Source organism: Arachis ipaensis, chromosome B02 (genome assembly GCF_000816755.2).
Source record: "Arachis ipaensis cultivar K30076 chromosome B02, Araip1.1, whole genome shotgun sequence".
Lineage (NCBI taxonomy): Eukaryota > Viridiplantae > Streptophyta > Magnoliopsida > Fabales > Fabaceae > Arachis > Arachis ipaensis.
The window spans coordinates 6,134,819-6,135,117 of record NC_029786.2 but is presented as its reverse complement, the minus strand read 5'-3'; the positions used below and the strand labels follow the sequence as shown (position 1 = coordinate 6,135,117).

The following is a 299-nucleotide window of genomic DNA, read 5'->3' as shown; positions in this document are numbered from 1 at the left end:
GTAAAATATAAACAATTAATTAGTAATATTTAAGTTAATAAAAGAGTAAATCAAATTGGTCTCCAAAAATTTTAGATGAGACATTTGGTTTCTAACAAATTTTTATTTATTAAAAATCTTTTCAAAATTATCCTCGTCAAATAATTTGGTCATTCATTTCATTTTTAATATGCATGTTACAAATTAGTAACAAATTGTATTATAAAATAATTAGGTCCAAATTAAAAAATATCACTATAAAATAAATTAATCTTTTTTTAAAATAACGAAAGGATCAATTTATCTGAGAAAAATAATTT

At 18.1% G+C, this 299-nt stretch overlaps 1 protein-coding gene across 1 annotated transcript in view; it reads right to left on the bottom strand.

Moving 5' to 3' along the window:
• Positions 1 to 299, bottom strand: part of LOC107626700 (probable RNA-binding protein ARP1) — a 3,755-nt gene that overhangs the window by 2,251 nt on the left and 1,205 nt on the right. The window lies entirely within an intron of this gene.